The following is a 24386-nucleotide window of genomic DNA, read 5'->3' as shown; positions in this document are numbered from 1 at the left end:
AAAAAGGAAACAAAGTTGAAAATTTAAACATGGTAAAAATGCAAAGATCAGAAAGTGATCGTGATATCCTGTGCAAGAAAACAAAGAAAATGAGATGAAGATATTGTTAGGACTTCAGATGTAAAAAAGAACATTATCTTTAGCTCCACTAAATAGAATCATGTCTTTAATTTACAATCAAAAGTACAAAATAGACAAAAAATTCTCAAAAAAGGAAACTTTTTTTCATCTGTTTTGTTATCAGAACTAAAATAATTACCAGAACTGAATATCTGTCCAAAGTTTTCTCAAAAAGTTCTGTAATTATTAACTTAGGTGCAGGTGTAATGTATTTATTCTGGTATTTATCACTACCTGATTAGTTTATTTCCATCGTGGATATAACATGTTAGGAACTGTTCTTAAAAAATATCATTGTACTGGTTGATTAGCTATAAATAATTTGACATTTGAAATTTAATATCATTTTATCTTAATTTTCTCTTGAGTTGTATAAGTTAAAACGATCTCCCAGCTGTGCCATTTAATCTTCCAGCATGGTGGCCTGATGTTGGGACCAGTGGGTACAGGATGACATCCTGGCTCACATCCAGGGTGTCACCTTGTAGTTGGGCGGCATGAGCTGTAGGAAAATATGCTAATGACAATGAAGTCTGGTTCTGATTTGCAGCTTCCAGTTCAAAGCTAAACTAGAGGGCTATCTAAACTTCTTTTGATCATCAGATTAAAGAAGCTCTAAAACATAGTTTTAATATGTTAGTATCTGAAGCATTTTTGTAATACACAGTATGCTTTACTTTTTAAAGTTGATCACATGATCCAGGAACTTTTAGTCAGTAAGCCGTGACTTCCTATTAACTTGGGGTAAAAAGACGGCGTAGTACAGGGACCTAATTGTTTACAGTAGTCTTCAAAATGGGAAAGACAAGACAGTTCAAGTAAGGTTCAAGTATGTTGATGTTCATAAGTCAGAAATGAGCTACAAGAAATGAGCTACTCACCTAAACTTGGCTTTGCCTACAGTCAGAGTAATAATGAAAAGGTTTGAAACAACCGGATCTGTGATACAAGAAGTTAGACCGAGTTTGTCATGTCACCACAGACAGAGATCAGGATGATAAGAAAGTCAGAAATAAATCTTCAAGGCTGTTTGAGAACTGCAACAAAGAGTTGCTTTCTGGGGTCACCAAGTCTCCATAATAACATTTGAATGCCCAAAACTAGGTTTAAAGTAACCCGTTTCTTCTGACTGGTAGTAATATTCACCTTTGGAGTGGCCTGACTTGAATCTGAGAATCCATGGAAGGAGTTAAGATTAGGGTGATGGCAGGGAGGTCTTCCATCCTAAATTGTTAAAACACCCGTGGGAACATGCAAAAGGCTGTGCACTCAGAAGTTATGAGTTGGAATGATATAATTACAAGAACAGATTGAAATACCTTTTACATTGTTTTTATTATCTTTTGACAGATTACTGATTACAGTTTCCTATCAGAAACAAACTTCTTGGACGAATCAAAATAATTTTAAATCTAAATTTAAGAGCATAAATAATTTGAGGCTTGCCTTTATATCCCAACCAGTCGGTTACTATTTGTAGCAGCCTTTACTATCCTAGCATCACGCAAAGGTGTGGAGTTTGCTAAACTCTGCTGGGACTTTAACTGGAACCACAAGCTTTGGTCAGATGAGAGTATGATTAAGCTTTTCAGTAACACTCCAGGTAAGTCTGTAGGGAAACAGAGGATGAATATTTGGAAAATCAGTTCATGCCCACAGTGAAGCACGGTGGATGATCTATTATGCTGTGGGGCCTGTTTCTTGTTTCCTGTCTAATGTGGGGCATCCAATGCATCTGCTGAACTTTACTCGCTTTTGTGACTCTCAGAAATCAACAGCACTAATGATGCCACAACTTCTACCTTTTGTTGCCATTCTGGCTGTGTCGGCTCCTTGCAGATCACATCCTTTAAAAACTCATCTCAAATATAAATCAAATATAAATCATTTTGTTAACCTTAACTGACCAAAAACAAGAAAAGTTTAGTCCAATTTATTGTCATAAAATAAAATGAGAAAGGTTATGCCTCTTTTTATACATTTGTAAATATCTGGTTCCATCTGAATTTAAGAACTGGGATGCTGAAGTATTATTCAGAATGCAAAACTATGATTTCATGCTGCAGAATTATGGCAAAAAGAAATATAACTAAATTCCTTCAACCGATCCGTGTTAGAAAGAAAGAAAATCAACTTTTGTGCAGAAGATCTTAAAATATAAATATTCAGGCAGGTTGATGCAACAGGGCAGAGGTGGAAATGCTTCTATGATGCGTCCGTCTGTCTCTGCAGCTACAGTTCCCCGACTGCACGCCAGAGTTTTATGTAGAAAGGCTTGTCTTTCTCAAAACAAACAAGGAGCATGTGCGTGCATGCGTGATAAGCGCCGTTCCCTTGGCCCCCATCCATTCAGGCCTCGCCCCAGCCTTCGCTATGAGTGACACTCTGACTAACACACACACAGATAAACTCTCACACTGACAAACACGATAAGGCTTTGCCCACAAAAACACTGACGCCGACTGACTGATGGACGTCTCCATGGAGACCCCGTCACAGAGACCGACACAATGTCTCCCGCAGCGGAGCGCCAAGCCAGCCGAATCAGAGAGGTGAGGAGGAGGAGAAAGAAGTGGAGATGAAGAGTGGGAACATGCAGCACAGCAGCGGACTGATTGCAGAAACATTCCAGCACGTGCACCGATGCAGTGATCATCTTCTCTGCCCTCTGATCCATGCCCCTCACACCTCAGTCTCACCCCATCTCTCACACCTCTCCACCACTCTGTCCTCCTCTCTTTCTCCCCCTTCTCTCCCTACACCTAAGGCGTGTTTATATCCATACCTCAAATCCTCTGCTGGTTTCTCCACCCTTCTTTCTCTGCGGGTTCTTCTCTCCACCCCTCTCTCCATTTCTCTCCCGCTCTCCCACGCTGTGCGAAATGGAAGCTCTTGCAGAGACCTGGGGTTGCCATGGTAACCTGCCATAGTAACCACTCACCATCTTGCGTCTCTCCATCACGTCAGCGGGGGCTCGGGGCGTCCGTGGCCCTGCTCTGCAGCTCCTAAAGCTGGGAGTCACAGCTTGCTAAACTGACAGAAAAGTCCCCCCACCCCCGCTCCCTACCGGACAGAATCTGCCGTTAGGCCTTGGAAAACTTTAAATGAGCACGTTTCTGATTGGACAAATGACTGAGTGATACCTGACAAAACAGTTCTTACATTGCCAGTTGCAGGTCGCCACAGGTAAGATTAAATTGGCTATAAATGTTCTTTTAACATTTTATTTAAAGTATTAATTTAGCACTCGCTTTAGGTCTGCATGACAACCAAGAGGGAATTTGAGCCTGAATGCCTCATCACTGCTACCACAAGAGAAATGAGCAAGCACAGACACTGATGTGCAGAAAGTCACTAACAGCATCTTCAAAGTACTGTGTTGGACCCCCTTTTGCCTTCATGGCACATTTTCAACCAGGCATTGGAAGCGTTCATCAGAGGTTTTGGTCCATATTTACATAATAGCATCACAGTTGCTGCAGATGCTTCAGCTACACATTCATGATGCAAATCCCCACATCCCAAAGGTTCTCCATCGGATTGAGATCTGGTGCCTAAGGTGGCCATTGGAGTGCCATACAAACTTATTATCGCCTACAGCTACTCAATTTAAAACAATTATTTAAGCCTATGGTCCAGTTAGGAACCTACAAGAAGTTACAGCGAAACAATTACTTTAGAAAAAAAATTGAATACAGTCTAAGAAAACCATAAAATTCAAAAAAATACAGAGATTTATTCTAGTCCAGAGATTTATTTTAGACAAAGAGAATTTTTATATTTATTTTCTGCCCTGACTATTAGGGGCTTCACACCTGTATGATCCACCTGCAGTCTGGATGACAAAAGAGTGAGTGGCTCCAGCTAGGAAAAAACTGCTGCTCCCCCTGTGAGGCCTTTGGGTCCATGGCAACACTCGTAGTCTCGAATACGAACCATGCCTCTTTTCATACGTTCCCAAAAGTCTACAGCAACGCCCAATTTTCTCAGATTTTTCTGAAACATTTGCAAGAGGGGTCAAAATCTGCTTAATAAAGTCCCTAAGTTGACAACAATGGTTTGACGTCCAAAAGTGACAGAGGCACACATGAATGTTGTTTGAGAGGATTATATGGCGCATTATCCTGCTGCTCAGGCAACATTTACATACATACCTGACCCTTATGGGTAAAAAATGGACGATCCCAGATGGAGTTGTCTATTGGTTACATAGTAGACCCATGGTATTGCCCTATGTATGTTTGATGCAGAATAACACCGGTGAAAAAGTGGGACCCATATGGGTTTTAATTGTGTTGCACAAATTGAACTGATTATCTTATCAACCTAGCAACTACTTTTACCATTTTACAATATACAAAGGATATCCGACTTGTTTTCCTGATATGGTTTGCATTTAGTGAGGGTTCAAGGGGTCCAGCTTCACGTGCTGGCTGGATTGAAGTAGCCAGCAGAAGATGGGTACAGTCTGGTCATAAAAAGATAGTCATGGTCAGCAACAATATTCAGGAAAGCTGTGGCATTTAAAGAGTGTTCAAATGGTACTAAGGGTACTAAGAGTGCAGAGAAAATATCCCCCAAACCATTATACCACCACCAGCCGCCTTAACCACTGATACAAGGCAGGATACAAGGCATGTTTTTTAACATCACATTCATTTTCCCAATCTGTTGTTTGATTTGGTGAGACTGTGAATTGCAGTCTTAGTACCAGTTCTTCTCCTTCCTGAACCTCTGCCATAAACAAGGCATTTTCACCCACACAACTGCAGCTCACTGAACATATTCTGTTTTTTTGACCATTCTCCACATACCTGAGAGATGATTATGAAAGAAAATCCCAGTAGATCAGCAGTTTCTGAAATACTCAGACCAGCACATAGAGCACCAACACCAAAGTCACTGAAATTGTCTTTCTTGGACATTCTGATGCTTGTGCTTGAACTTTAGAAAGCCGTCTTCACCACATCCAGATGCCTAAATGCATTGAGTTTTTGCCATGTGACTCACTGTTTGCGTTAATGAACAATTGAACAGGTGTACCTTATAAGGTGTCCACAGGGCATATGTTGTAGAGAGATTTGGGGTGTGGGAAACAAACCATGAAGGTGTGATAGGTTTGGTGGCACTGAGAGGAAGCAACCTCATTGTACTGTCAAATCTGAGATTTATCACGTTGACGGCATGGATCTACACTTACTCCCTCCGTGCCTCCCTTGAGGTCCCCCGGCACCACTGCTGGCATGTCTCTTCGCCTTCCTCTGGAGCCGCCATCTCGCTGTGACATCAGCGCTGCCCCCGAAAATACAATAACCTCCAAGCAGATACAAAAAGGACATTTGATTACATGTCATCTTGTGCGACAGGGCGCCTACGCTTCTCTCCAGGCATCGCATTGTGATCTCTTAGAGCGCTGTGGAAACCAAACCTGGCTCTGTCATGCTGAATCATACGCACTGGGAAAATAAAATTTAAATAAAAAAACAACGGCAGCAGGAGGGGAATAAAAAACCTGTTAAGCATCACACTTTGGTCATCAGGGTTATAATTTCATGTTTACCACGTTCATTCACATTTGTTTCATGCCATCTACATCATCAATATTTATACTGTCATCATCAGCAGCAGTATCAGTATGACTCTACTGTTGCGCCTCCAGCTAGCGGAGCCAGTCAGCGAGGCAGACCGAGGAAGGCCCCAGCCTGACTCTGCATTGCTGTAGTGAGCTCTTATGCCATCACTGACCTGAAACAAACTCCCTCAAGACTCTGAGCCTCCAGAGTGCCAGCAGTAGCTGCAAAGCAGGGTGGTCAAGCCTGATTGCCTCCATAACCTAATCACATTTGCTAATACACAGAGGAAAAAGATCTCTTCTTCATACAAAGCTCAGTATCAGTATCTGCTCGCTGTTGGGGCAACTTATTTAAAACATCAGCGTGCAAATCTGTTCCTGGAAGTTTTACCCAACCTTTGCTGTGTATAATGTTTGACATTTCTCATAAGACAATGACAAACTCATGAGGAAGGAAGAGTCTCCTCAGTTCATTTTCCAGGCATGCCTCTCTTTTGGTCATGATGAGAATATATTCCTCAAGGGAAATCTCACCATTTCTAATTATGTCAGTTCAATGGATTATAGCATTCATTTTATGCAGTTAACCATTACCATTCCTCCTACTATTATTCAATAATTAATGCCCCGGCCAGCCATCATGATCCCCAGAGGGCCAACAGCCAGGCCTAGATGGGAGACTCAGTCAAACCGATCATGGCTAATTGTGCCCACCCAACCATCACAGGCAGCTTAGCATTTGTGCTGCAGCTGGGTCAGTGCACATGCACGCCGCTGCCCCCTGGTTACTGCCGATCAAAAAGTGAAAAATCATCCAAAAAAAGCATATAAATCAATGTCCAGGTTTGAGTTCTTGGGAATATATGGGACGCAAACTCAGGTTGTTTTTCAGTGACCCACTTATTCACTATGTAGCTCATTACATAGTTAGTAATGTGTAGTGGTGTTTTTTGTTTTTGCTTTTTTTTACCGTATCCTGTCCAGCAGAGTAGCGCTCAGAATTATTGTCTGAGTGCCAAGAAAAAGCCAAACAGATTTACTTTCACAAGTGGAGCATTATAGCTAACGCTCTAAAGCTCTGCGTGATATTTATAAAATAAACTTTATTAGAAACTGCTTTGGGATTATTTCTCCATTGTTATGGACACAGAGACAGAAACGAAAAGGAAACAAAATAAAAAACACGAAAGAGAGAGAGGTGGGACAACAGGAAAATGGGAGAGAAGGAGAAAAGAATGGAGGAGAGAAAGAAGGATGAAGAGAATACAAGATAACACCCTGCTTGCTTCTACATCTGCAAAAACATTCATATTAACAATTTGTTTACCAAAAAGTGCACAGTACTTATGAATGCAAGATGTATTGCGGCTCAATATAGAACATTTGTGTGTCTGTTAACACCTGAATCTAAATATCTCCATAAGTATTTTCTCCATAACAATATGCAATGGCGAGTGTGAGGAGCCACACACCGGCCCCCTTGGACCTGGGACAGATACAGAGGAGATCTGAGCCATAGAGATCCAAAGGACCCCCAGAGCACAGAAGCCCCAAGAGAAACATTGCCGTGACTACTGCAATCCCCCCAGAGAAGAGCAGGGGAGAGCCCCAGTGGAACCACCCAGCAGCCACAATGCAGAGGCCCCAGGGAGCAGCAACAATGAGCCCACAGGCCCCCCCAGCAGCCATCTACACCCAAGCAGATCCAGCCATTGACCCAGAAACCCGAGACCCCGCGACATATCACTCCCCAAGCAGAGGCCCGACAGAGCCCAGAGCTCACTCCTGGTGGCAAGCAGCCACCAGGATACATACTCTATACTCCCAGGTCCAGGTGCCGATACCCCATAGGGGCAAACAGCCCCCGGACCCAGGAGGTAGTCCCCTTCCCTCCGGGGATGGAGACAGGCAGACCACCCCAGCACCTGAACCTGGGCTAGGTTAGCTTGGGCTGGTGCCTAAACCCAATGATCCCCATCCTCATCCGGAGAGGGGGCCATGTACAAAACAAGGGACTACATGGTCCAAACCAGCCCGCCAACCAGAGCCGCCACAGGATGAAACAGTCCCAACCCCCCAATGAAGTCTGATCCTAACCCCACGAGCCCCCCACCCCCAATGAACCCCAATGTGAACTTCCCCACAGGGCCACCACTGAGCTGGACACAGGTATCGAACACATGCCCCCGAATCCAAACAGCATTAATCCCCTCCCCACAGCACCTGGGCACACCCCCACAGGTGAGCTCCATCTCCGAAAAGCCGATGAAGCCACACCCACTGTCACGATGTGGTTTTGGATCGGACCAAAGTGCAGACAAGAGCTCAGCAGGATCATCTTTGTAATTCAAAGATTTATTTACAAGGTCAAAAAACGTAGCAAAATCACTGCAGGTTTCCCAAGGCAAGGCGTGGCAAAAAAAAAACAAAGCATAATCATGAACGAGGTGTGACGAACACAAGGAACCAGCACTGAACAAAGACACAAAACCAACTTATATACTGTGAGATAACAAAGGCAGATAATCAACGGAACAGGGAACAGGTGTGACAAGGAGGCAGGGAAGCAGAAGGAACAGGTGAAAACAAATACAAAGGCTGAGGATGGGCAAAGTAACTTATAAACAATAAACAGAAGCACAGACCAAGCAAACCTATAGACAAAGATAAATAATCAAATGGGGAATAAGAAAACTAGAATAATCATGGTTAAAGTAAACAGAGAAACTAGAGGGAACATAGGAACAACAATAACAACCTAAGAACAAACAAAGAACCCATAAAGAAAACCTGAATACAAAAGTAAACAAACCTAACCACACTGACTGAAATAACTGGAAAGGAAACAGAAAATAAACTAGTAAACAAGAAAAGTGCAAAGGAACAAATAATAAAACACAATTAAACACAAAGATACTAAAGAGAAATAAAACTAGAGAATCCAGGGAAGACCAAGAACTATAATAATTACAATAATAATAATAATAAACCATACCAAGTAATAAGAAAACAACCATAAAAGAACTTATGAAGAAAGCACTAAGAGGCGGAAGAGAGAAAAGAGAAAACATGATACAAAAACCGAAATAGAAACATCTAAGCAAAGAGGTAAACACAAAGCCACAGAGTCCAAAAATGTCACTCCATGACACCCACAGAGTGCAAGCTCCACACACAGCCCCGCTCCAAGCACCCCGCCGCCTCCTGTCCCCCACCACACAGCACACCGTGACGGCAAGGCAAGGGCCACGCGCAAAGATACCCCAGCCCCTGCCCCCAGGTGCAACAGGCCAGACACCACCGAGCACCGTGCTCCATTTTGCTCCATTTTATGCACTCCAGCAATAAAGGGACATGTTCACTCATAAATGTTGAACAGTACTGATTGATTTAAAAGATATAAACAAATAGAACTGTTGATTAACTGCCTATTACAGCCATTATCACCACAGTTTAAACTTGTGGCAGCCACCTGTGGAATTTGAGATTAGAATTAGTGAGAAACCCTTTGACCTTACCAGATGGAAGTCTTTGGGCAAATGTTCCAGTTAATCTTTCCCAACATGGAGCTCAGAAACCCTATGGTCGTAATAAAGATAAAATGCAACACTACTACAGGGGGTTTCATCGTTACTTGCACCTGGACCTAGACGAATGTATATCACATGCCTGTTTAGGTGTACGCTTGGTTGCTCCAACGTACAAGGAAAAACGTTGGCTGTTTGGAAAGTCGTGACATGGAAAACTAGTTAATGTTGGGGTTTGACATTTTTGGACTTTGGTTGTGGTTTTGTGTTTTGCTTACTTTCAGCTTGATGTTTCTATTTTGGGTTTTGTAGTTATGTTATTTATTCATTTCTGTTTTCTGATAGTTCTGCTCTGTCTCCTGCCTCCTAGTGTTTTGTAGTTATTTCTCCCTTCGCCCTTAGTTCCTTTGGTGTTGTTTTATAATTTATTACTTAGAATGGTTTTCTCTTTTATTATTATTATTATTGTTGTTGTTCTCTAGTTTAGTTCCTCTTGTTAATCTCTCTTTCTTCCAGTCCCTCCTGATAGGTTGGCTTTAGTTATTGTTTACCTTTGTTTGGTTTACATTTAAAATAGAACAAAGAAGCACTGATCCAGGAGTACTTTCTTTGGGAAGGAAAAATAAATGTTAGTGGATGTAGCTCCTTTAGTCGTTTCATCTAGAAAGAAAGAACAGATAAACTTTGAGCCAGTTTTCAAGGATAGAGTCTGAAAGAGAGCACATATAATTAGTTACAGTAAAAGCTCAGTCAATTGCTATATCTAGGAGAGAAAAAGGGTTAAACAATAAAAGACAGGGCCATGTGGATCATCTGTAGAAGGTGAGCATTAAGTTGTTGCCAGCAGAAGCTTGGACAATGCCCCTCTCCAGAAAGGTGTCACATGTAGACACAGAGTTAGGCCAGGTGTAGCTTCTAGGAAGAGAAAAGAGAGAGAACATAAAGTTAAAAACTGAAATAACAGCAAATAATGCAAAATTGGAGAGTAGTGTGAGAATGTAGCGAAGAGGGTGAAAGTGGTCGTTATGTCCTCCAGCAGCCTAAACCTATAGCAGCATAACTACACAGATAGTTTCAGTTCAGATTATTTAGTTAAACGGCGCTTATTTACAACAATGTCGTCTCAAGGAACCCCACAAAGGGTCCGGGTACGGTGGGGCTGCCGGGGAGACCAGACCAAACCACCAAGTCCCAGAGCCCAGCCACCCCACAACGGGCCACGTGTAGGGGCACTATGTTAAATAATAAACTAATAAAGTGTGTCCATCTAGAGCCCATTGATGGTCATTGTTATACTAAAAACCACAAGGATTGGGATACCTCTCTCTGTCAGATTGACCATAACCATTGGAAAAGAGAAGGGGCCATACAGGTATCAGAAATGGAGGGTGTGTTTGCACCTCAACCATAACTGAGCCGGTTTAGGCTAAACCTGACTCCCCCTTACTCCGTCCAACAGGGAGGGAGGAAGGCGGAGGTAAAAAATAAGGAAGATAGCCTAAGCCACTCTAACTATAAACTTTATCAAAAAGGTAAGTTTTAAGCCTAACCTCAAAAGTAGACAGGGTGTCTGCCTCACGGACTAAAACTGGGAGCTGGTTCCACAGGAGAGGATACTGATAACTAAAGGATCTGCCTCCCATTCTACTTCTAGAGACTCTAGTAACCACCAGTAAACCTGCAGTCTGAGAACGAAGTGCTCTGTTAGGAATATACGGAACAATCAGATCTCTGATGTATGATGGAGCTAAATCATTAATGGCTTTATATGTGAGGAGGATAATTTTAAATTCTATTCTGGATTTAATAGGGAGTCAATGAAGGTAAGCTAAAATATGATAAATATTATCTCTTTTTAATTTTCATCAGAACTCTTGCTGCAGCATTTTGAATCAGCTGAAGGCTTTTAACTGCATTTTGTGGACATCCTGATAGTAAAGAATTACAATAGTCCAGCCTTGAAGTAACAAATGCATGGACTAGTTTTTCAGTGTCACTCCTGGATAGGATATTTCTAATTTTGGCAATGTTCCGTAGGTGAAAGAAGGAAATCCTAGAAACCTGTTTAATATGGGATTTAAATGACATGTCCTGGTCAAAAATAACACCAAGGTTTTTTACTTTATTATCGGAGGCCAATTTAATGCCATCCAGGTTAAGTGATTGACTAAGCAGTTTCTTTTTTAAAGACTCCGGTCCAACGTCTGTCTTGTCTGAATTTAGAAGCAGAAAATTTGAAGTCATCCAAGTTTTTATGTCTTCAAGACATGCTTGTAGTCTATCTAACTGGTTGAGGCCATAAGAATATCATTAGTGACTTTCAGCAGAGCTGTTTCAGCGTTATGATGAGCTCTGAAGCCTGACTGAAACTCTTCAAACAGGTCATTGCTATGTAAATGCTCACACATTTGATCAGCAACTATTTTCTCAAGAATTTTAGATTAGAATGGAAGATTGGATATAGGTCTCTAATTTTTCAAGTCATCTCGATTAAGTAAAGGTTTAATTACAGCTACCTTAAAAGCCTGTGGTACATATCCATTTACTAAAGATAGATTAATCATATCTAAAATGGGGCTGGTAATCAGAGGGAACACTTCCTTAAATAATTTGGTTGGGATTGGGTCTAACATACAAGTTGAAGGTTTAGATGAAGCTAATATTTCTGATAACTCAGGAAGCTTCACAGGATCAAAACAGTCCAAACACAAATCAGGTTCTGCAGTTATTTCCAATGTTGTCTCGCTTGCTGAGGATGAAGTAATCATCTTCGGGAGTATGTCAAAAATTTTATTTTTAATACAATCAATTTTATTTAAGAAGAATCCCATAAAGTCATGACTGCTGAGAGCTAAGGGAATGGATGGCTCAACAGAGCTATGACTCTGTGTAAGTTTAGCAATTGTACTAAAGAGAAACCTAGGATTATTCTTGTTTTCTTCTATTAATAATGAGAAATAAGCTGTTCTGGCTTGGCGAAGTGTCTTTTTATACAACAGTAGGCTATTTTTCCAGATTAAGTAGGAATCCTCTAGGTGTGTAGAGCACCATTTTCTCTCAAATTTTCTAACATTGTGCTTTAAAGTACGCAGATCGAAATTAAACCAAGGAGCCTGCCTCTTCTGAATAATTACCTTCTTTTTCAAGGGGGCTGCATTGTCTAATGCACAACGTAATGATGAAGTAACACTATGAACAAGACAATCAATTTGTGAAGGGGGTGAAACAAAATCATTGCCCTCCACTGTGCTTTTCTGTGTTAATGAGGAAATTAAAAGTGGAACAGATTCTTTAAAGGTTGTTACAGCATTGTCTGATAATGATTTACTATAATGAAATTTTCTTTCAGGTGTGGAGTACTCGGTTAAATTAAACTCAAAGGTTATTAAAAACTGGTCAGACAGAACAGGGTTATGAGAAAATATTGTTATGTCTTTACACTCAATGCCATATGTCAGCACAAGGTCCAGAGAATGAAGACAAAGGTGGGTAGGTTTGTTAATGTTTTGTGCAAAGCCAATTCAGTCTAAGATAGCATTAAATGCTATATTTAGGCTATCACTTTCAGTGTCAACATGAATGTTAAATTCCCCCACTATAATAACCTTATCTGTATTTAACACTAAATCAGATAAAAGGTCTGAAAACTGATTTAAAAATTGAGAGTGAGGGCCTGGTGGATGGTACAAAACAACAAACAGAAGTGGTTTTAGTGCTTTGAAATTTGGATGAGGAAAACTAAGGATTAAATATTCAAAAGAGTTGTAGCTATTGATTGGTCTGGGACTAATCAATAAATCGGACTGAAAGATGGTTGCTACTCCTCCTCCTCGCCCAGTATTTCGAGGAATGTGAAAATTTAAATAATTAGTAGGAGTTGACTCATTTATAGTCAACATGCTGCAGCCATGTTTCTGTGAGGCAAAATAAATCAATCTAATTGTCACAAATCAGGTCACTAACTAGCAAAGTCTTTGAAGAGAGAGATCTTATGTTCAGTAAGCCACATTTAATTGTTTTATTTTTCTTTTTAGTCTGAGTTGTGTTTATTTCTATGAGATTTTCCTGATTTTCTCCTTTTAGATTATTTTTTAATCTATTCAATTTTGGCCGTGGGCGAGACACTGTCTTAATAGGGTAATGGGTGGGTAGCAGTACAGAAGCTGCAGAGTGGAGTATTAAACTACGACCCTGCTTCCTGGTCTGAACACTGGGTTGTCAGAGTTTTGGAGAACTAATAAATTCGGCCAGATTCCTAGAAAGAAGAGCTGCTCCATCCAAAGTGGGATGGATGCCGTCTCTCCGGATCAGACCAGGTTTTCCCCAAAATGTTCACCAGTTATCAATGTAGCCCACATCGTTTTCTGGACACCACCTAGACAGCCAGCGGTTGAATGACAGCATGCGGCTAAACATGTCGTCACTGGTCAGATCAGGGAGGGGACGAGAGAAAATTACGGAGTCCGACATTGTTTTGGCAAACTTACACACCGAAGCAACACTAACTTTGGTGACCTCCGATTGATGTAACCGGGTGTCATTACCTCCAACGTGAATAACAATCTTACTGTATTTACGCTTATCCTTAACCAGCAGTTTCAGGTAGGATTTGATGTCGCCCGTTCTGGCCCCTGGCAAACATTTGACTATGGTCGCTGATGTCTCTAGTGCCACATTTCTGACTGTGGAGCTGCCAATTACCAGAGTCAGCTTCTCAGCGGGTGTGTCGCTGAGCGGGGAAAATCTGTTAGAAACGCAGACGGGTTGGTGGTGACATGTGGGATGGGATCTAGGACTATGCTTTCTACATACCGTCACCCAGCCGGCCTGAGGCCCCGGCTGCGTGGGCTCTGCTGAAGGACTGCTACGGGGAGCTACCCTCGGTGGCTCCGCGCTGGCTAAGGGGCCTCGGCTATCTGCTGGTTTTTCAATAGTGTGGAGCCGGGCCTCCAATTCCGACACCCTCGCCTCCAAAGCTACAAAAATGCTACATTTATTACACGTACCATTATCAATAAAGGAGGCAGAGGAGTAACTGAACATCTGACACAGAGAGCAGGAGAGAGGAGGAGACTCAGAGAAACAGCACAACAGGTAGCCATGGTGGAGCTAAAGCTAAGCTAGCGACCCCTTACCACTACTAGAAAAACCGTGTAAGACACAGAGAGTCCCCAAACGTTAAATGCAGCAACAGAACGTATGTGTTTTAACGTGCTTATGTATTATAACAAGTAAGAGATATCACAGTAGAGAGAAATCAGATCAAACAAGAGAGCCTTCACACACCAAACAATCCACCGACTGCAACAGCAAAACAGGAAGTGACGAATACGCCTTACCACACCTTCCAGCAGTCAGCAGTCTAACTTTCCGCCAGTGTAACTTTCTTAGCAGAATTATCCCTGGAAACCGGTAACGCACATAAGAGTTTCACACAGCCACAGCATCTCCTGCGTAAGTCCACCCCATACAGAGGATGAAAGTAATGGACAGATTACCTCCTTGTTAATCAGTCCCTTCCCCCATGCTTTAGTCTTTGTATTAGTTTCACCTGTTCCTTCAGTCTCCCTGCTTCCATGTCACACCTCTTCCTAGTTCTTTTGATTATCTGTCTTTGTCACCCTCTGTATATTAGTTGGTCTAGTTTCATTGTTCGTTGCTGGTTTTTTGCGTCAACTTCCTTGCATCGAGTTCCCTTTGTTTTTTCGTACACTGCCAGACCTGAACCCTCTGTTTCATCCTGCCTACCTGTGAGTTTTGCCTTTGTTTTGATTTAAATAAATCATTGTTCTGCCTCGCCATGCCGACTCCTCACCTGTCTCTGCACTTTGGTCCGCAACACAAACCTCCACATATGACAGTACAAACTGTTGCTGTGAGGGCAGCGCAGAGCCCCAAGGATCCTGCAACCAATCCTCCAGAACTTCAGCACACAGCCAAGCCTCCAGATCCAGTTTGCACTGAGTGGACGACAGACGCTCCAGCTCTAGTTTTTGCTGGAGGTCAGACTTCCTCCACAGCTACAGTTCCAGAGTTCAGAGGGGGGTTCAAGGATGAACCGCCTCCCATCCAAGTTCCAGAGTTCAGAGAAGGGTTCATGAATGAACCGCCTCCCATCCAAGTTCCAGAGTTTCAAGAGGATCCGAGGGTGGACTGCCTCTGACCCAAGTTCCAGAGTTTCGAGAGGGGGTCGAGGCCGTACCGGCTCTAATCCATGTTTCAGAACTTCAAGAGGGGTTCGAGGCCGAACCGGCTCTAATCCATGTTCCAGAGCTTCGAGAGGGGTTCGAGGACGAACCGCTTCTAATCCATGTTCCAGAGTTTCGAGAGGGGTTCAAGGATGAACCGCCTCTACTTCCTGTTCCAGAGGGGTCCAAGGGTGGACTGCCTCTAATCCAGGTTCCAGAGTTTCCTGAGGGGTCCGAGGGTGGACTGCCTCTGACCCAAGTTCCAGAGTTTCGAGAGGGGGTCGAGGCCGAACCGGCTCTAATCCATGTTTCAGAACTTCAAGAGGGGTTCGAGGCCGAACCGGCTCTAATCCATGTTCCAGAGCTTCGAGAGGGGTTCGAGGACGAACCGCTTCTAATCCATGTTCCAGAGTTTCGAGAGGGGTTCAAGGATGAACCGCCTCTACTTCCTGTTCCAGAGGGGTCCAAGGGTGGACTGCCTCTAATCCAGGTTCCAGAGTTTCCTGAGGGGTCCGAGGGTGGACTGCCTCAGATCCTAGTTCCTAAGTTTTCTGAGGGGTTCGAGGTCGAACCGCCTCTACTGCCTGTTCCAGAGGGGTCCGAGGATGGACCGCCTCTGATCCTGGCTCCAGAGCTCAGTGACTGTGTTACTGGCCTGACTGACTGTGTTCCAGGCATGACTGACTGTGCTACTAAGCCTGACGCCGAGGCTTCTGACTCCCAGCCTGATATTCAACCTGACTACAGGCCAGACTATGGGCCTACAGACTATGACTTTGACTTTCAACTTGACCTCAAGCCTCTTGACTATAAACTTGACTTTAGACCAGACATAGATCCTGATTCTGATTTTCCAGAGCTCCAGTCGGGTCCAGGGCTTCCTGAGTTCCAGCTGACAACTAAATCTCCAGATCACCGACCACGAGGGTCTTCCACGCTCCATGACACACTACTGGACTTCCTGCTCAATTGCCACAGGCCGCCCAGACTCCAGCTCCGCCGATTTTGCTGACGCCGGCCTCCAAGCAAGCCACTTAATGGGTTCACTTGGCCTCGCTGCAGGCCTCCTGACCATCAGCTCCTTCGCCGCTGGCTTCTTCGTCACCAGCCTTCGGATCGTCCGCCCTTATTTTGCTGGTCTCCTATACCTTGTTTTAGTTTGAGCATGGAATTATGGACTCTATTTTTTTCCCCCTATTGTTTTTGGACTCTTGCCCTCCTTCCAGGCCCCCTCCGTGCACCCTGGTCGAGTTATTTTCGTTTTGGACTTTGTCTTGTGCTCTAGAGGTCGTCTGGTCTCAGACCTTAAAGGGGTACTATTTAAAACGCACTGTTTTAAATAATGTCTTTAAATTTGCCTCAATACCTATAACTGAAATAGAATTTAACTCTTGAATTTTCTAAATATCTTTATCTGACAAAAAGATTTGATTTGAAAATAATTGGTATGAGTCCATAAAACAGAATAAAAGCAATTATTCTGTTTTTACACCATAAAACTGTGCAGATTACCTTTTGGTTATTGTTCTGTTGTAAACAGGCAGTTGAGAGAGAAAAGCAGACCCAGTGATCATTAACCCATGAAAACCATGATTCCTTTAGTTGTATCCCCACCCTCAAAGTTGTAAACGTTATGGAAACACTGAGAAATGTAAAAAAAAAAAAAAAAAAAAAAACAAAAAAAAAAGTTCTTTAATTTCCTGGACTTTTAGGATTTGGCTGCTAAAACTGTGTTTAACACCATTGTTTTCATGTCACAACAGGACAATTAATTTAAGATATGCTACTGCAATATTAGCAATCCTCTAGTAATCCCTTTTGCTTGAAGCTAAACACTCCAGTAACATTTCCAGACTGTGATTATGTACAGTACCATGCCTGTGATTTATTTTATGACATAGAAACCATCAGAAGACCAAATAAACAGTTTATTGCAGTAGCTAACTGAATGTTATTATATGCATGGTGGCCATTTTGGATTTTGAGGTTGGGGTTAATGAGAAACCTCAAAGACCAACTTTATTTATTTATTGTTTCATAGTGAGAGAGTTGGAAATTCAGGCTTCTAGGCATAAATTGAATGCAATGTTAATGCAGGTTGTAGCATTGTGTTGGCGTTTTCATTCACCTACTAGAAATTATGTCACACATAAATTACGGTAATATTTTGATGTAAAATAACCAGGTACACACGTCCTACAAGTCTAAAATGTTTTCTTTTAGGATTAGACATTTAAGAGGTTTAGATATAGTATTTTAAACGTTTATATATTGAAGTTGAAGCTGCTTAAACTGCAACATGAAAATAAAGTCACGGGAAACATTTATTAGTGTTATTGAATATTTACTATAATGTTTTTAGCAAAAAAGAGAAAAATCTTTTGTTTGTTCATGCGACACATTACTGGAATTATTTTTGCTCAATATAACAAAGTACTCCCCCAGTCTACAGCCTTGTCCTCTGTTTAGGAGACTTAATGTGGCTACAGGGTAATTTTGTGAACATTTATAACAGAGCCTCAGTCTCATGTAGGGGGGGGGCTCATTGCGCTGCATTATTAAGGGACAGCTGGAGGTTGTTCCTACAATTCTCAGCCTCTTTTGGCTGATCAGTGACTCTCCCCTCACCCTTCAACCTGTGCACATAAGCAAGTTGTGCTACCATCAATCACTGACAGCCTTGCTCTATGAAGAGATCAGCAACCAGCTTGGCCTGATTAGAGCGGTTCAAGTGTCATCTATTATTTCAGTCCCTCTCCCCCTCACCGTTTTATGCACAGAAGTGAACGTAGTGACTGTATGTGCTGAAAGCACATGCAGGCGCTGAGACTCAGACACAGATTTAGCGTAACAGTTATTCTCAGTTATTTAAAGCAGCAACATAAACATCTTTTGTCCTTTTACAGTCAGAAGAGCTGCACTTTCACCTAATTGAAACCATGAGTCTTTATTTGAGAGATTCACCATCTTTGACATGGGGCAGTGAGTAATCATTTATATGCTGGACACACCTCAAGACCTTTATCACCTCGTCTGTTTGTTTTGGGAGGATTTGCAGCGACTTTTCAGATTCTCCTCCAGAAATAATCCCTAATAGCTTGGAATTCCTGCAGCGTTGGATCTGGAGCATAATCTCAAAGTCACACCCTTCCATCCAGGACAGGTGAGGAGGTGTAATTTACCATGTCACCACCAACCTGCTTGCTTGTTTTCATTGAGCTCATTGGCCAAGCGTAAGTAGTGTGCCACAGATATTAAAGAGCAGCCTGGCTTGAACCCTCAAATGACTGAAAAGCCTCAGCCGGCGTTTCATTTGTGACACAAGAACGGTTCACCACAAATTGACAGTTAAAATGAGTGGGAGGGCTGTGTGCTGTCTCTAATGAAAATATTCTTTTGATACTGCTTTGTTTTTCTGCTGCTCACCTTCTCAAGAAGATTTGAGCATTAATTGTAAAAGATGGGGAATTTTTCAAGCTTTACTAAAAAACAAATATTTTGAAATAAGAAATAAAACTACCACTCTTTTATTTTTTACTTTGGTTGGTAAAAGAGAAGAATCAGAAGAAGAAAGAGAGAATAAACTGAATAAAACATTCCATCTGTGCCCATTTTAGCCACTCCAAGCTCACCTATCTTTAGGAATAAGTTTCATACCATGCATTTTATTTTAAGGTTTAGCATGACTTACACCTTTGGATGATAAGACTTTATGTACAGTAAGTCGACATGAATATGACAACCTTCACGGTATTACTACAAAACTTTAAAACAAAAATGTATAACATAATCTAATTGATTTTATTTCAAACATCAGAGCAAGCATTATTATTAATGAGGTGTTACTGATTATTATAAGCATTATTTATTCTTGTTGTGATTTTGATCCAAAACCTTATCAAAATGAAGAGTAAGGACTCTGGGAAGGAAACTGAACCTTTTGGCTTTTCAGCTCTTTATAGAGTAAAACAATATTAGCTGGTTAAATAATAAAGCTATCCGCTAGGGCGGAGCCTGCAGTCAGCTGCTTCATAGACATGCTGCTTGTAGCTGGTGTTGTGCTAACCAGTCTTTGGATCTGGATCTGTCCCTCTCAGAGCATCTTTGCTCTACTTTCCACTTCAGTCAACCAGCTGGATTTTATGATTTAGCCAAAATGAACCCTTAGTTTAGCCTTTAGAGAGGCTCTATTAAATTAATATTTAAAAAGCTGTTTTTTAAATATGAAGAATGTTTTGGTTTTTTTCGGTTGTTGTACCATTTTATTTACACCAATATTGTTAGCTTATCACCAATATTGTGACTAAGCTCATTGTTGTTACTCTACTTTGTCACTGGGATGCTGTGATGAAGTCCAAACGTGGTAATTAATCCTTCCTCCCCACCAATTTGTTGCTATGGTTACACCAAAAGGCACTTGGCTGATCAGTCCCTCGTGGCCACTTCTCTGCTGCTGGAAAGTTGTGTAATGTATGTACACACAGACAGTCACATGGCCTGATCAGCCTTGCAGACTTTGCAGTTTTGCATCATATGTTAAAATGTCTATTTTGATTGAAGAAGCTGTTTACTCTGAGCGACATTACATCTGGAGAAACCAATGTAGTTTTGAAAAGAGTTGTAAACAACAGCACAACGTGGACCAAAATACGTCTTTCATTGTAGCTTTCCTAGAGATTCTGATGGAAAAGCTGATAGATTATCCTATTGCTGCAAAGCTTTGGGCATCCCCTTTTTAATCTACTCCCTTAGATTAGAATATGTCATACAAGTCTGGTTTAAACAATCTTTCTCTCAATACACTATATTGCCAAAGGTATTCCCTCATCTTTTTTCACACACAATTGAACCTGAGTCACATCCAATTCTTAATAGACATGGTTTAATATGATGTTACCCCACTATGTGCAGATGTAATAGCTACAATTGCTTTGAAAGGGAACTAAGAGTCCAGACTTTACATTTGACATAATGCAGTCAGGAAGGTACTGCTCGCCTGGGAACTGCCAAACCCAGACGTGTCCATTGCCAGCCAGAGAGGTTAATTTGTCACTGCAGAAAACACGTCTCCACTGCTCTGGAGTCCAGTACTGGAGTGCTTTACACCACTGCAGCCTATACTTTACATTGTACTTGGTAATATACGGCTTGGATGGAGCTGCTAGGCCATGGACATCCATCCCATGAAGCTCTCTGCAGACTGTTCTTGAATTAATCTGACTCCCACATGATATTCAGAAGTCTGCATAGCTGGATTCTGCAGAAAGTTAGCAACCTTTGCGCACTGTGGCTCCCCCCGCTGTGATTTTACAAATTACTGTCATTCCCAATTGTTTCCACTCTGCTATAAAGCCACTAACAGCTAACTGGGATAGTGAGGAAATTTCACAGCTGGACCCATTGTACAGCTGGCATCCCATCATAGCACAATGCAGAGATTTAAAGAGCTCTGAGAAAGACCCACTTTTTCACAAATGTTTGTAGAAGCAGTCTGCAAATAATTTTGTCAATATAGTGTTTCTGAAAGTCAAACAAATTCTTGGTATTTTTATGTCTTTAATCAGACTTTAGAAAAGAGGATTCAGTTTCTGATTAACCGTCACTTTATGTGTGCAGCTGAGGAGTATAACTGTTTCTCTTGCAGAAAAGTAATTCATGTATTATTTGATTTGTATTAGATGTGGCTTTTTGACACAAACTTTAGTAAACAATTAGATTTTTTTTTTTTAGATTAAATATTTCCAAACAGCTAAATTAGTCTTTTTTAGTAGCTTTCTTTCAGCCAGGTGGGCAGTAGTGCACAGAAACAGGTTGGGGTGGGGCAGCACCACTTCACTCTATGCAGAAAGGTTTGCAGTTTCGAAACCATACATTTTTAAATCCTCTGTATATCTTCATACTGGTAGGTGGTGCCTGCCTAGATGTAAGGAATGAACAGATCCTACTACTAAGATCAGATTCTCAATAATCTAGCCTGAAATGGGAATGTGCTCCCCTTGTTTGTCAAAAACAAAAAAAGACAACTGGCTCACTCATAAATGGCTTCCTTGTAGTGACCCGTCTTGCTTTGAATTAATTTCAGCTTAGGTAACTCTCTGGTTCGAGGAGCAGGAGAAAGAAAAGTTGAAGATCAACCAATTCTGGTGACATTTTGGCCTCGCTTTTCAGCACAAACACCTCTTGATATCTTGAAACCGTGTTTCCGCTCCCTAGGCTGGAGGACCTTGCCTTTAAATATGATATTATGTGACAAGCTTTCCATGAAACTGTGGCCTTGTAGTGACTGGTGTTGCTGCTGCTGCACGCTTCATAATCGTCAGATGACAGAGACTCACTTCTTCCCAGCTGAGCATACAGCACATAATATGCATGGTTTTACAGTCAACATAAAAACTTACCATCATCTTAAAGCTTTACCGCTTCGGATCTAGTGAAATAAATTGTAAAGTGCAGGCCTGTAAATGTTATATGTCATGGCCTTTCTCTTGATGGTGGAGCTAGAATGATGTTTAAGTTTAATAGTACTGCAAAGATCAGAGAGGGGGCACGAATAAAATCTGTAAGATGCTAAATTCTAGCTGCAAAACAGTCATCCTTGCCATTTTATCAACATTAGTTTTAGTTTGAGTGTTTAAGGGCTTCACTGCATAACATTGCAGAGGCATTACTCTGATACCCCTGAATAAAATTGAGTGCACGCAGTTGTCTTTAGAGGGCACTTACTCATTAAATAGCATTTATGGGTGTGTAATCTGATCTAAGGATAAATCCAGCTGTTCTCTGAAGGTTTCAGAGGTTTTCTAGAGAACATTAGAGAACAAACCGCATCATGAAGACCAAGGAACACAGAAAACAGGTCAGGGAATAAGTTGTTGAGACGTTTAAAGCAGTATTAGGTTCTACAACACTGTCACAAGGTTTAAACATCTCACAGAGCTCTGTTTAATCCATCTTCTGAAGAGTTAAACTTCTAAACATTTTTATATTTTAGATTAGCCGCCCTTTGCTCTGATTACTGCTTTGGTCGCTTGGCGTTCTCTCCATGAGCTTCATGAGGTGGTCACTTGAAATGGTTTTCCAAAAAGTCTTCCAGAGGTTCATTGAGAGACGGTCAAAGGTCAATATTTCAGTCACCCAGCCGGTGAAAGGGAGACTACTTTAAGAAACCTAAAATATACAACATAATTAAAGTTATTTTACAATTGTTTGTTGTAACATGAAAAAATGTAGGAAGTTTAAGGGGTGTGAAAACTTTTGCAATGCATCCAAGGAAACAGCAAACTTGTGGAATAAGCTGCTGCAGTCACAAGAGACCCAACTTTAACTTTTTGGCCTGTGTAGCAGAAAACTGACATGAACATTACCCCCTGAAAACATCTCCGTGCCAAAACAAAATGATGGCTGTATCATGCTGTGGGAATGCTTTTCTTGTTTTGTGGGAATGCAGATAAAGGGAAGTTGGTCAAAGTTGATGAGAGGATGGGAGGAGCAAAGGATTTCAGACTGAGGTGGGTCTAACCATACAGCAGAGGGGAATGGCCTATCAGATAAACCCTGATAAAATATACTAAAGTTACAGTTAAAAAAGTTGTGCAATCTTTTTCAAAGGACTGTCAATACATTCTCATCCCTGCTTCTCCCGAACCTTTATCTAGCTTAATCCAGATCTAGGGCCCCATTTCACCTCCCAACATCTCACTATCTTTATTCCCTCCCGCACAGAAAGTCATGAGATCATCCAGCTGCTCCATTTCTTTCCCAGCACTGGTCCCAGTCCGCTCGGATTTAACCCAAACGCTCCACATTAACATTTAAATTCCCCCATAACCATATCATTGTGTTACAGACAGAGCCAGCAGATCATTCATCAGCCACTAATCTATCCGCTCCTTGTTCTCAGCCGGATGGAGCCCAGAGCTTCTTACTCAAAGCTTAACTCACCGCGCGTAAAACCCCCCAAGGTGCCTGCGCGTTTCTTCCCACCTCCAAATGTGGGGTCATCGGTGTGGGCCAAGGTCTGCAGGTAGGTGAGAAGCAACAGACTGACCCGATCGGGGAGGGGTTAAATAAGTGGATTTCAGTGGAAGCTGTCAACAGCTTGCGCAACAGTGGATGCTGCTTCTGTTATGGCCCAAGGTTACACCAACTCATACAGACAGCCAAACAGCAAGGAAAAGTTTGGATTATGGAGAGAAAATATGAATATATCCGACATGTGACCGCTTGATCACTCGTGTGATTCCTAGAAATGAGCGCAGCTTGAGAGTCAGCATCAGATAGCACAGAGCAAAGACAGCTGGAGCTGCAACGCCGGAATCATCACATGAATGTGAATTTCCAAGCGTTTTAATGCGCTCGGAGAAAACGCACTTAACTGTCGGGACACAAACGCGCACATGCAAACACCAGAATCATTATCACATAAACGTGCATCATCCACACTTACCATTTTTACAAAAATCCCGTTCATAGAGTCCTAAAAACGCAATCTCGCTCCAAGCCTTCCTCAAATAAGCGCGTATTCCACTGCAGAGCCGCCGACGCTGTCCTCTCTCTCTCCCTCCTTCTCTCTTTCTCTCTCCCTCTCTCTTTCTCTCTATCTCCCTCCCTCTCTCTCCCTCTCTCTCTCTGATTGATTCCAAGTGCTGCGCTGCCACCGCTGGTATGATGGGAATTGTCTCAGAAATCTTCAGGTGGATGCAGCCACCGGAGGATGCGCTGAGGGGATGCTGGACTTATCCTGCTGCTGCTGTCTCATCATTTATGTTCAGAATAGGTGATGTTGCAATCAGCAGACAGCATGCATATCATGCACTATGGTTATAAAACTCGGATATTTGCAGCATATCCAGGGCAACCTCTGATGATGGCGTTTATGGCTTGTTATAAGGAACATTTGCTGCTTGGCAACACAGCTTCACCTGTACAAAGTACTGCTGTAACTGCAGACATAATCACATGCATGCCTACTTCAGTATG

The 24386-nt window shown here is 42.0% G+C and overlaps 1 protein-coding gene across 2 annotated transcripts in view; it reads right to left on the bottom strand.

Annotated features, from left to right (window-relative positions):
• LOC124863508 (leucine-rich repeat-containing protein 4B-like) overlaps positions 1–24124 on the bottom strand; it is a 72410-nt gene extending 48286 nt beyond the window's left edge. Inside the window, exon 1 of one of the 2 annotated variants that reach the window (XM_047357899.1) lies at positions 23854–24124. The gene's annotated coding sequence lies outside the window, so the exon portion shown is untranslated. Of the gene's footprint in view, positions 1–2905; positions 3161–23853 lie in introns of those variants that run through there. The other variant, XM_047357901.1, reaches the window with a different exon arrangement.
• Positions 24125–24386: the final 262 nt, after the last annotated feature.

Source organism: Girardinichthys multiradiatus, chromosome X (assembly GCF_021462225.1).
Source record: "Girardinichthys multiradiatus isolate DD_20200921_A chromosome X, DD_fGirMul_XY1, whole genome shotgun sequence".
Lineage (NCBI taxonomy): Eukaryota > Metazoa > Chordata > Actinopteri > Cyprinodontiformes > Goodeidae > Girardinichthys > Girardinichthys multiradiatus.
This window is presented reverse-complemented; position numbering and strand designations above follow the sequence as displayed.